The following is a 12,943-nucleotide window of genomic DNA, read 5'->3' on the forward strand; positions in this document are numbered from 1 at the left end:
CCAGCTATTGCCGTGAGTTTCTGAGACATCTTGTCCACCTCCCCAGGGATTTCTGCTCATCCTTGCCATTCCAGCCTGCTGCTTCTGAGAGTCCTTCCAGGGTACCAGGATTGCCAGCCCTAGGGGTTTGTGAAGCAAAGCCACTCTTCCACCTCTCCCCGTCCCATGCAAAGCTGCCATCATCGTGCACTCCCTGAGCCCGCTCCACAGCGCCCCCTGCAGCCACATGGGGATCATCGCACCCGCCCTGCCCAACGGGAGCCAGCAGCGCCCCTGCCGGCCGTGACCGGAACTGCACCAACGGGGAAAGTGCCCGCAGCCAAGAGAAGGTTGTCACTGTGTTTCTGGTTCTGTTTGTCATTAATGCCATAGTTATTGTTGTTTGTTTGCCTTGTTATACATACTAGTAAATAACTGGTTTTCCTATTTTTTTATCTTTTTGCCTGAGAGCCCCTCAATTTGAAAATTATAATAATTCAGAGGGAGAGGGTTTAACTCCTCCATTCCAAGGAAGGCTCCTGCCTTCCTCAACAGACACCTGTCTTTCAAACCAAGACAACCACCCCCTCAACCTGCTGGCCATGCTGCTTTTGATGCAGGCAAAGATATGGTTGGCTTTCTGGCCTGCAGGTGCATGTTGCTGGGTCGCGTCCAGTTTTTCATCTACCAGTATCTATCCTCAAATCCCTCTTCACAGGCCTGCTCTCAATCCCTTCATTTCTCCAGTCTGAGTTGGTATTGGGGAATGCCCACACCAAATTATAGGGCTTGGTCCTGTTGAACTTCTTGAAGTTCACAGAAGCCCACTGCTCAAGCCTGCCAAGGTACCTCTGGATGGCATCCCTTCCCTCCTGCATCAACTGCACCACTCGGCTTGGTGTCATCTGCAAACCTGGTGAGTGAGAATCCCACTGTATATAACAATGCAGCCAGACTCTTCTCAGTGGTATTCAGCGGAAGAACAACAGGCAATGGGCATAAACCAAAAGTCAGGAAACACCATTTAAACATATGAAAAAAACCCCATTGTGCTATGTTGAGGTCAAACACTGGATAAGGTTGCACAGAGAGTCTACGGAGTTTGCATCCTTGGAGATGTTCAGAAATGATCAGACAAGGTATTAAGGAACTTGCTTTAGCCAGCCATGCCTTGAACCAAGGGGGGATTGGGCACATGGCCTCAAGAGATCCCTTCCATGACATACAAGAAAAAGCCTCACACAAAACAAGAATGGGCTCCTAGTATGGCAAACCTCAGAAACAGACACAAGACTGAATTCCATTCACTTACACAATCTTAAAAGTTGCTACACTTTGTAGCATGATTTTGGGATTATGTAGTGTCAGATATTTTTAGGTGTCCTTATCTTCCTGTCTTTCTCCAACCCATACTGGTAATTGTTTCCTGGAACATGAGATGTCTGATTAAAAATATTTTAACGAGTTTGAAACTGAGGTAACACATTTGTAGCTGTTTTAATGCTAGTATTTTCAATCCATGAAAATGGATTGAAAATTATTTTTTTCAAAAACATTTTGTAGACTTTTTTGACCTTACCCAGTATCTTACAATTCTCTCTTTTTCATCTGGCCAATAAATCTAGGTTTAGGATCTTCTTAATTTCCCCCTTAAATTAGACTCTTAAGAAAAAAATGTAGTCTTTTATCTTGAATACAGTGCATTTTCTAGCTTTCCTATCACTCCATTAAGAAATTGTTTTCCTGTAGGCCTTCCACAGGAAGAAATTCTTTGGGGCACATTTTTAAAAGGTAAAAAACAGCAGGTAAAAAACCAGCCATCAAGAAAAAATATTGTTCATTGGATCCCACTTTCCAGCAATGCCTTTGGAAATTTCCTTGGGTACACTTGCATGAGACCTGCAAATGAATGTTAGAATAACTGACAGAGATTAGTTTCTAATGGTTATGCATCATTCTTGATGGCTGAACAAAAAATTAAGCACACAGGAAATCAACACTTCATGAACAGCAGCTGTCCTGAGCAGAGAGAACAAAAGCACAACCAACAGGCAGTTGTTTTGGGGCTAAGATAACTGACATTAGAATGAGATGTTCAGATGGTGAATATTCAGGTACTTAGTACTGTGTTTGAGTCTCTTCATCAGCAATATAATGAATCTGCTCCTTTTTTTTTTGGCTGTAATTTACTTAAAGTAGATAATATGTTGACTGCAATAAAAATTTCTGACACAAACTGTCTATACTGCTCTGAAAAATCTAGCATTGGTTCAGAACTGTGTATGCTTGCAAAATCACATCTCCACTATGAAAGAAAAGTCTTCCCAGTGCGTGGAAATACATTACAATGTCTGTTTTAACATAATGAGTTCTCCTTGGCTGTATGTGTTGGAGAAATCCTACTGAAGATAATATAAACAGCCCCACCCATAATCATCTTAAAACTATATTTAAAGAGAAAGTTTTGAACACTGGCAGAACATCAAAATACTTTCTCCTGTGCTTCCTGTGCTTCACAGAATAACAAGCATTAATTTCCTTTAAAAACTGCATTATTTGTACAATTATGATTAATGAAAAAAATCCCACTGAATAGAACATGGATTACACACATTAACCCTTCAGTGTACGAGCAGGATGCAATTTCTACACAAATGCAGGAGATTTATTTTTCAGAGTCAATTAAAAAAAAAAAAAAAAAAAAAAAAAAGAAAAAAAAGAACACTTCATAAAACCACTTCCTTTTCTTGTGACTCTTGCTTTTCCTATCAGCAACTTTCAACAGCTACTCAAAATTCTCTTTTGCCTATTTTATTGCCAGGACTCCTTAGCAGCTTTATATAGAGTGGGGAATTTAAAGGATTTGGATGCCAGAAAGATTTTGGAAAAGTAACATTTCAATTTGCCCTGGTTAATGTCCAGTTGAAGGCATTCTGGAAACTAATTACACTATTTTAAACTTGTGAAGGTAACTTTTGTTTTAACAAATTTGTATTGCAAAATTTTGTAATTGTAGAGATAAGTTACTTTTCTCTCTATGTCTAAACAATATTTTTAAAAAAATATTCATGATCTGTAAATTTCTTAGTCATCATTTCTATTACTATGATGAACCATGGAAACATCGAACATGAAAAAAATTTGGATTAGCATTTCTACTGATGAAAAATAGCTCAGATGGGCTACATTACATGATAAAGTATTGCTGAAAATCAGGAGATCTGTAGAGGAAAATGATGCTGACTACTATACCCAATATACTTGGTATATTTGCTTATAGTCATTACTTTATAGAACCTTTTCCTCTCATTCTTGGCAAAATCCATATGGTTAGAATAAAATGGGGAAAAGTACACCTACATTTAGGGTGAATGGGCAAAGTACATAGTAAGTACACTCTCTCTTTTCATTCCACTTTAATACTTAGAGAACTTGAATTAAGAATAACATTAAACTAAAATCTGGACTAAAACTTGGACAGATTTGTGCCAAAAGCCTCCTGTCTGACTTAGGATAGACAGTGGTCTAAAACTGTCCTCCAATCTCTGAAAGTTTTCCTTGACCATAACAAAAGAGAAGAAATCCTTCCCAGACATACTAGCAAAACAGTGTTGGATTGACTGCTTTGAAGATGATTACATGAAAAAACCTGACTCTACTTTTAGAAGTTATATTAAAGGCAATTATATTTGTTTGATGCTGCTGCTTTTCAAGTTTCACCTTTGAGCTTTTGTCTTGCACCCTAATCTCAAAGTAACTGATAATGGCTTTAATAGATTGATGAGTGTACTCTGTTAGCAATAAAATACTATCCAATTTCCAAAAACTGAGCAAAAATTGAAGAACACCTACATGGACAGTCAGCCATACATTATAATGGTGACAAAATTAGGCCCTAAACAGCTAACATAGAGAATGGCAGGTAGCCTAAAGTAGATCAAATAAAAAAGGTAAGATGTTTGAGCTACAAAAAGTCTTATATTAAAGAGAACAATTATGTTTACTATGAAAAATGTAATTAAGGAAAAAAATCTTAAAATAACATCTCCTACTAAGCAGAAAGAACACTAGGAGACAGGATATGAGGAAATGGCATAAAGCTGTGTCAGGGAAAGTTCAGATTGGGTATTAGAAAAGAGATTGTCACTGAGAGAGTGGCCAAGCACTGGCACAGGCTCCCCAGGGAGGTGGTCATGGCCCCAAGCTGTCACTGCTCAACAAGGGTTTGGACAGCACTCTGACATGCTGTTCAGCTTTTAGGCTGCTTTATGTGGAGTGGGGAGCTGGACTTGATGATCATTGTGGGTTCCTTCCAAATCAAGATATACAATGATTCTGTGGTTTTGGATTCACTAGACGGGTATTTCGAGTGACATGAGTATAATCCAAATAAAGGTACTATTTAATGTATAGGAATTAAGAGGAAAAAAGCAGACAAGTCAGATGTTTAACACAATGATGAATATTAATATTGCAACTACTTTGCTCTTTGAGTTTCCTTTCTACCTTCTTCCTAACATCCCTTAAAAACCATGAACAGCCAAAGATACACTATATAACCTGCACTTCAAGTTATAGAGGAATATAGTAATAACCCATCTGCACATTAACATAACTCCATACACCCTGGCCCTCTGTCCCAATCCACAGTACCTGTACAGATTTTACATTTACCAGTTCTTAAGGCAGAAGATAATGAAAGAAGTTCAGATCTCGTGAGGAGATTTGGTTTCTTTTCTCTTTAAGAAATTCACCACTACTCAGAATCAGGCTTTTTATTGGTTTTTCATCATTAATCCAGTTCCCTTTAAACCAACAGAAAGACTCCCTATTTATGCAGAGAGGAAATGTATCAGATTCATAGTCAACATGATGTAAATATTTTGGGAATATCAACAGAAATAAAACCAGTTAGACAATCAGTGCTCAAGAGAGTTTGTCTTTATATAATTTTTTTAAAGTCTGGCAGTACAGGCAGGTAAAAAGACAAGACATTTTCAAGGCTAAAGATAGTAACACAACATGGTTACAGTTTAGAGGATGTCAAGGACTTATTCACAAACCCTGGGTGTAAGTTTGCTGTTTTAAAGTGAAACTTTGTAAAAACTGATCAGCTGCATTCACAGACTATACACATATTGCAGCTCAAAATGCCCCAGCTCAAAATGTCCCCACATCAGTTTAAAAAATTCAGGCAGGCCATTGTGAAAAACGAGATTCGCTTTCTTGGTAAAATTTTAAAAATTTAATAAAAATACAATACAAGACAGAGATAAAGCAAAGGGGTAAACAGCCGGGTGCTTGGCATTCAGCCAAGGGCACCCCTACTACCTTTGGACACGTTCCTGAAATACCTTTTCTATTACATCTTCCTGTTGCATATTCACAGATCATTATGCCTATTCATACTTTCCCACAAACTGATTTCCATATTCCAGGGACTGTTTAGCATGGCCACTCCTTGGGTCCGCCTTTGTAGAGAATGCGGTTGGTTGTGGTTTCAGTCCGTCCTTTTTATCACTTCCAGTCCAGGCCTTGGTCTGTACTTCCTTCAGACGGCAGATGCTGATAACTGGCATGTCAGTAGCAGGGTCCTCATCATATGTTCACTGGCTGTTATCCCAACTAAACAGACAGTTCTATCAGCTATCCCACTATTATGGCTAAGCAAAAACCTAGAAACCGTATCCATACAGCCAAGTTATTTTAATATTATACATATAGCATTCATCTTAACATTTGCGAAAAGCCGGCTTTATAATATGTATTTGTAACAGCTATCAAGTTAAAATATATTTTATTTTCTGTCATCATGCAATTTTACAGCAGAATGCAATTACTTTCTCACCACCAATAAATAAAGCATTTCAAGTGACCAGTTTGCCGGGGTAGTGGTGCAGCACGCCCGTGTTCCGAAGGGAGGACAAGTGCAGGGATCCTGCGCTGGGATCAAATACGGGAGATTTGAACTGCTGCCGCTTGCCCCTGACCAACAATTCATGCACTGATAGAGTGACACCGCAGTGGTTCATGTCAGCAGACCATTTAACCCAGGTTTGGGGCTTTGGCACCAGAGATAACTGTCCTCTCCAGATATTTAATCACAAGCACTGTTCTGTGTTTTGCCTACAAATGCATCAAGTAAAATGTGCTCCAAAGTAGAAGAAAATGCACATAGTGTTTTGTTGGCCAAGAGTCACCAGGGGAAACACCCAACTGCACAAGAACACTACTTTTTGGCTGCTGTGTACACAATACACCAGAATAGCTATAGTTTGCTGATTAATTAAGTCCCTTGTCATCTTACATTTTAGACGGTAGTTTGTGTGATCAAGGGATATAAATCTCTACGAAATCAGAATGTGTAACTTCTTATTCAGATGTATGTATATCACATAAAAGTATGTAAGAGAGAAACATGCTATTAAATTTGATTTCTTAATATGGTTAATTAAAAGGTAGCTGATATATGTGAGTGTTTTGTTTTTGTTGTCTTTCCTCATTGCTCTTCTTTCTCTTTTATTCATTTCTAATGAGTAATTTCTACTTTGCACCATCTCTGGTGTTTATTATCTCTTGCAGTATTACAATTCAATTTGGTAATCTAGCAAAAGTTCTTGCATAATTCTGGTTTCATTGTCTGGTATTCCATGAACTTTGGTTAAATTACTACCAGAGTCAATGCAGAATAAAGCAACAGGAGAACATAACTGGAAGGAAGGTTGATACAGGAGGAGAAGGATTAAAAAATCGCCACCTATATGCTGTGGGTAAAAACCCCTCAGGTTGCCTTATCTTTCTCCTTTAAATATATCAGAAGGCTTGGAATTCCTGCATACAAATTTCCATTGGTTCCCATTCCCTTTTCATCTGTTTGCAGGTAGTGGAAGCAGCTGTTACTTGTTTTGGCTGAGCTGACATTAGTAACCTTTTACCTCTATTAGTAGACAATAGATCATAGACTCACGGAATAGTTGTGGTTGGGCCTTTAAAGGATGGCCTTTAAACCTCTTCTAGTCCAACCTCCTGCAATGAACAGGGATATCTTCAACTTGACCAAGTTGCTCAGACCCCTGCCCAAACCTAACCTTGAATGTTCCCAGGGATGGGACACCTACTGCCTTTCTGGTCAACCTATTCCAGTGTTTCACCACTCTCATAATAAAAAATGCCTTGCTTATATGTAGTCTGAATCTACCTTCTTTTAAAGGTAGTAAAACTGTACCCCTTTTCCTATCACAGAAGGCCCTGCTAAAAAGTCTGTCTCCATTTTTTCTTTTAAGTCCCCTTTAAGTACAGAAAGACCACAAAAAACTCCCTGGAGCCTTCTATTCTCCAGCTGAACAACCACAACTCTCTCAGTCTTTCTTCCGAGGAGAGATGTTCCACCTCTCTAATAATTTTTGTGGCCTTTCTCTGGAATCACTCCAACAGGTCCATGTCTTTTCAATGCTGGGGACTCCAGAGCTGGATGCAGCACTTCAGGTGGGATCTTGCCAGAGTGAAGCATGTGACTCACCTCCCTTTACCTACTGGCCACACCGCTTTTGATGCAGCCCAGGATGCAGCTGCATTTAAGAGCTAACTTAATTTAGATATGCCATTGACATACTTCAGTAAATTTTGAATTGTTTCTTGAACTTTGAGTAATGTGAAATACAAAATGTTTTCCATAATTCAGTGCTTGAAAACTGAAAGTTTTCAAAAATTATGTAATGCTCTAATATCCCAGGGTACTTGGAAACAGCATTCTCAGATATGGAAAGTAAGCTCATTAAGGCTTATAAATTCTTCACAAATGAAAATGTTACATGTGCAGTTAAATCAGGGGAGGTGTCATAGGTTAACACGGTTTGGTTTTTGCTTAATGGAATACTGCCCTACCAGGACTGGGATTTTGTTTTGTAAGGGACCTATCAGGTGCCAGTTCTTGGGTTGACAAGCATTTTGACCACTGAGAAAACGGAAGGCGACTTTTGGTAATACCCACATAAACTGAGTGTGCCCAGGCCAAGGCTCTCTCCTACTTCTGGCCAGAGAAGGTGACACAGCCCTGAGGGGAGGCCTGGGCTGGCCAGGCCCTGCTGTTACCCCCTGTGGGGGGAGCCATCCTTGGTCTGGCCGTGCCCCCAGACCCCCATGGGCTGCCGGGGGTGGGAGAGGAGGCTGCAGCCGAGATCCCGGACTGCCCAAACTGCCCGAGCTGCTCCCATCCATCAATCTGATCCATCTGCATGAGTTTCTTCCCTCCCTACCCCTTCCCCCATCAGCCCAGCCACCACAGCTTTGAAGTCAGCCACAGCCCAGAGAAAAGAGAACCTGGGCAAATTTAACTCTTTCTTGGCACAGATGAAATTTCCAAAGCCCGAACTTTTTCCTTAGAGAGAGAGAGGGGCCAAATTGGAGACATGTAAAGGGACAATATGAAGATATTTAAGTCAGTAAAGGAAGAGTGACCTCTTCGGTGGAAGAGATGACAAGTTGCCTTGGTTCTAGGCTGAAAAACTTTCTACGAGTTATGGTAACAGACTGTAATATGAATATGCTAGAATAATCCTTTAAATTGTGGACAGTATGAATTGGGGAGATGATTTGTGGATTTTTTAAAGCAAAGGTGTCTGTGATTTCCTGAGTGGATATTGAATTACAGTCTGTGATTTGGTGATCCCATAAGAGGTTATGAACAGAGAGAGATGAGAAGAAGCCCCCTATGCCAGCAAAAGAAGTGAGAAGACATCTCTGTTCCCTGAGTTGAAGAATCCTTTGCCTTTGAAGTTGTTTATCTTTAAAAGTGCCACCCCAATATATATGTGTGAGTCTATGGCCCATATGTGGTCATGGGAAAGGCCACGTGATACGGGAGGTTCCACAACTGCACAAGTTTACTGGGCGGGCTGCTTTTGTGTGAGTTAGAAGTCACAAGAAGACTGTTTCTCTAGTGGAAATTTACCAAAACAACAGGAGAGACTTTTCTCTCTCAAAGACTATTTTATAAGTGGTACTGACCTGGAGTTCTGAGTTTTGCCTCTTTACATTGTTTATAGAAAATGAACAGTTTGTGGTGGGAGAAAGGGTTGGTTTAGAATTTTTATTTGTGGGTTTTTTCCTTTTCCTTTGTTTCTCTTAGTGTGTGTTAATAAGATCTGTTTACCTTAAGTTGGGGCGTGTTTTGCCTTTTTCTCCAAAATCCTATCTCCCAAAAGGTAAAAAAGAGCAGAGACTAAATTCAGCAAACGTGAAACCATTACAGGAGGGATAAAGGTAATGCCTGGTACACAGACTGAGAGCAGGAGTTCCCAGTTTAGAAATACATACTTTGCTTGTTGTATCATGGCTAGATTTTACTCTGGGTGCCTCCTGCACTGTATTGATACCTTTTCTTTACAGTTGTTCCTACAAAAATACTATCACAGAGTTCAGCAGAGATAGGCCCCAGAGTACCATAAAACTCAGGGAACATACAATCCACTTCCTCTCATAACTTACCTCTACAAAAAAAAAAAAAAAAAAAAAAAAAAAAAAAAAAAAAAAAAAAAAATTATTACTCATATGACACATCTAAAATGTTGTTTGTGAGCAAACCCCTCATATATTTAGAGATTGAGTTCTTATTATTCCATTGCTTCTTTCCTAAGGAAGATCAAACACAGATCTCTGTACCTGATGTGTGTTCTTCCTTGTATGAGAGTGATTTAATTTGCATAATATGCACTAGCTATAAATACTTGTTTTCAAGGAAAAGTTGTAAGCATAGAGGTTATTTTATCCTGGAGAGTGGATATGCTGGGTATTAAGAAAGAGCTGGCTTTATATTAAGTGGCATTTGAAAGACGTAATAATTCTTTCTAGCATCCTTTTGCAATGGTTACCATATAATTAGTATTACTAGTTCAACTATTTAAAAAAAGAAGACCAAAAAAGCCCCTCAAGCAGCAATAAGAAACTAAAGTTTCCTATTTTTGTATAATACCAAATTCTTGTTATACTGCAGAATAGCTTCATCATGCATTTTGTATTAACCCAATTAAGTATTAAAATGTGTAGAAGATATTACCTGCCTTTCTTATAAATATGCTGAGGTTATGGATGTTCCCAGTCATGTCCCCACCTCGCCTGCCCCTTTGCTCTGAAGTAGGTGATGTGCCATCCTTGCTCCTTTCTGACAGGACAAAATTACTCGTTTTTGTAATTCTTTGAAAAAAATTAGTCATCTGTAAACCCTAGATCTCTCTCATAATGCATTGGATAGTTTGGAGGCAAGGATGTTGGTTGGTTGGTTGGTTGGTTGGTTGGTTGGTTGGCTGGTTGGTTGGAGTTTTCTTAACAACTAGGGTTAAGAAAGGTGTAACCAATACATACCAAGTCTTGAAAGCCTATGGAAGACTAGGTTAGGACTGTGTTAACTGTGCACAGCAACATTGCAATAGCTACATTTTTTAAATGAGGAACTTTCAGTGCCTGATTCCAGTTACAACATATAACTGTAAACTAAGGTGGTGATTCCTGAGACATGCATCCTAAGAAGTGGGTAGGTTTCATGCTGAGGTGATAATTGTACTTCTGCACTTGATCATCAGCATGTAAAACATATTTTCCTCTAGCTATTCAGAAGGCACTTCAGAATGCATGCATGGATTTAATCTATTTCAAAATAAGCACCCAGCAGAAACCAACCTTTGGCAGTAGTCTGAGTGAAGTAGACTTAGAGCTTGGAAAAGTATTTCAAACTTATTTTTTCTTTCACAGGGATGATATTGCACCAGTGGGTGAGTATGCAGAAGAACATATTGGCTATGCATACATTGAACTGACAACACTTGAAGGAACTTCTCTTTAATAGTAACTGTGATTTCACAGGAACTCAAACACAGCAAATCACAGAATTCTTGGCAGCATCATGGGAATACCAGGTGCTTCACATGGGGATCCTGAATAGTTGTTTTCATGCCAAGATGATTTTTTGCCTTTTCTTTTATAAACCTTTCATATACTTTTTATGTATCCTCAGTGCTCTTAGTATGCACACTTAGGCCAGAAGACCAAACATCCCAGAGGCCTCGCAGCTGGAGGCCAGAAAGCCCTACGCTATCTTGAGAAACCTAGGTCCTCTTTAGAATATACCCTGTAAACTAGGATTAGGCCCCTCCAGGGGGGAATTCTTTGGGATGGGGAGATATCACACTATTCATTTAAGCCTCTCATTGAGGCATCTTTATTAGATATGCTAATTTGCAGAGTCTATAAAATTGTATACACGATCTATCAGGTGTGCGCATTTCAGCACATTCTACCTTGGCAAAGTGGTGCACCATACAGATCCTTATTAAATACTGAGGTAAAAAACTCTTTATCCATTAACCCTTAACTCTTTATCCTTTAGTTTCTGTACTAGAGTTATTTTAGCTAACTTAAGTATTTTTATTGAAAAAAATGGCATCAATCACTATCTTACTACTTTTGAAGTTCTTCTGACTCAGGTGGGATAGCAAGTAAGTTTATATGTGAACTGAAGCTGAAGTGTTGCCAAAACAAATGTATCTGCTGCTTCCCTATCACAAACACTAAGATATTCGTATGGCTGAATGCTGAAATAAATAATTTATATATATATTTGAATATATATATATATATATATATATATATAAATACTCCAGTTGGTTATCTGTCAACCAGATCAGCTTTCCAATTTGGTTAACTGTAGTGATGTAAAACCTGACATATTCAAAAGATATAATGTAGAAAATGGTGTGAGAACTTGAACAAGTGACTGGAAGTCACTTGCAAAGGAGAAATAGCACTTAGGTTTCACATGCTGCTTTAAAAGCTGGTTGCCATGCATTGCACTTTTCTTTAAAATTAAAATGAAACTTGTTACTTCTACTTTTTATAGCTTTTTGCAACGGCAATACAAAAATAAAATCATAATTTTTTTCCAGGTCTGTAACAGTGAGAATGTTTTCATGAAGAAAATGGAGTGAAATGAATGCCTTGCTGATGCAGCAAAGGATAGCTTTTATTCCTGTATCCTCCTTGTCATGGCACAGATCCTACCTTACTCCTGATACATGGCTCCTGGCCACATAGTCCTGCACATTCCTTTGCTTTCCCTCTGGCACTCATCAAACAACTCTTCAAGTCACTTCAGTTCATTAATCTAGCAGAGAGTCTTCTTTTTCCTGATTGACTTGTTTTCTGGCAAGTTGACATGAGCTCACAGAGGAATCTAGAGAACACAGGAGTTTGTGCAGGGTAAAAAATATGTGCATTGGCAACTTCTGATTGGAAGCATGAAAAAGAGAATGAAAAAACAGGGGAAAAGGATTGTCATCTCTTTCAGTGTACGTGAGCTTTTAGATCAGGTCATCATGACACGTCACAGTGTCAGGCTGATGAATGCCTGACATTAAAAGGAGACCAGAATTTGTAATTCAGTCTAGTTTCTCTGCTAACTTTATGCTCATCTAAATTAAAAGGTTCTTGTTTTGGGCTACTCTGGCTTCTGTAAAATATCAAATTTCTATCAGTCTGACTGTATTTTGGAAATATAAACTTAGTTCAGATTAAAGTTGTTTTTAAGTAGGGATCAAAGTAAAACTCAGGAAATACAAAACAGTACTATATTCTGGACTTAAGCTTTTATATTATTGTCCTATGAGGATATGACTTGGTTAATTCACAGGTATTCAGAGGTATACACAAATTCCACTTACAAATTGACAGTATACACAAGCGTTTTTGAGAAGATAGCTTTATTTCATTTTCCTTGGAAATGTTGTCTTGTGCTCACAGTAGCATCAAGGAAGAAAACTAGATTCTGTTTCCCCTGGGAAGCTGTGCTGTTTTTAATTATCTTTGGAGCTGCAAAACAAATTGCCATATTAATGCTTTGTAAACTTCCATCTGCCATCCATACTGTAGTTTATTGCTTTATTACTGATATTGAAGGCCACAGCTATTGAAGATA

This window comes from Zosterops lateralis, assembly GCF_965231275.1.
Source record: "Zosterops lateralis genome assembly, chromosome: 1".
Lineage (NCBI taxonomy): Eukaryota > Metazoa > Chordata > Aves > Passeriformes > Zosteropidae > Zosterops > Zosterops lateralis.